Raw genomic sequence first — 1,263 nt, 5'->3', positions numbered from 1 at the left:
GTGCCTGTGTATGTTTATATAGGTGTATTTGTGTGTATATGTGTATTTTCGTGTGTGCGTGCGCGTGTGTGCGTGCGTGCGTGTGTGTGTGAGTATGTGTGTGCTTGATTGTTCACGGATGTTTTCATTTACATGCTCACGCAACAACATGCTTGCATGCTGGAAGTGGTTATTTGAGAGCAAGCACTGTTATGTGGGCAGACGTCGAAATTCTATGTGTGTGTGTGTGTGTGTGTGTGTGTGTGTGTGTGTGTGTGTGTGTTAGTTTGTGTGTGTACAATTTATACAATTTTTACTGTTCAGTTTCTCCCCCAAACTAAGTTATCATCTATATTTTTATACGTTCATCGTTATTTTTACTTTAAACTTACATAACATTTCATTATTGAGAGGCTTCAAAAGTCATTATGATTTAATTGCAGGTGTTAAGCGACCAATCAAAGAAAAATATTTACATTATAAACAACAGCAGAAAAATACGATCAAGCAGAAAATTAAACAAAACATCACACACACAGTCACACACACACACACACACATAGACACACATAACCCACGCATGCAAACACACACATACACACACACTCATACTCACACACACAGTCACAGACACATACCCCACACAAACATAGTCACACATACATACACATACACACGCACGCACACACACACAGTCATACACACACACATACGCAAACAAATAATCACACGCACACACAAACACACACACAAACATTAAAAACTTCGGTTCGTTAACTACAATGATTACAAGGAACCTCTTGATGTCGAGAAACATTCGCGTTTTTTATGCCCACCCATTCAAATGTGTAATTTATTTTCCAAAATATTCTCAATAAATATGCATATATTCTTTTCCTTCTCTTTCATTCTTTAATTTTTATTTCGAAGAAGATAGAACAAAAGTGCCCACATGTTAAAATTTTATATAAAATTATTTTTATTTGTAAAGCTAAATTCCTGAATGTAAATATGAAAAATTTTATGAAATTTTTCCAAAAAATTTTCAAAAATGTCTCACACTTCACTAGCAAATACTAACTAACGACTATTTAAAGACCTAAACGTTCTATAAAATTACTAAATACTAAAATACATAAAAGACCGTTAAATACCCGAAAGTAAAATGCCAAATACCACCAGCCAGTCAACCAAATGACAGAGTACCTACATACAACTTGCTCTGAGCTGAATGTTCTAATCTTCGAGTTAACGGGTCGACACAAATTAGTGGAAGCTTCACAT

The sequence above is a fragment of the Helobdella robusta genome (assembly GCF_000326865.2).
Source record: "Helobdella robusta unplaced genomic scaffold HELROscaffold_44, whole genome shotgun sequence".
Taxonomy (NCBI): Eukaryota; Metazoa; Annelida; class Clitellata; order Rhynchobdellida; family Glossiphoniidae; genus Helobdella; species Helobdella robusta.
This window is presented reverse-complemented; position numbering follows the sequence as displayed.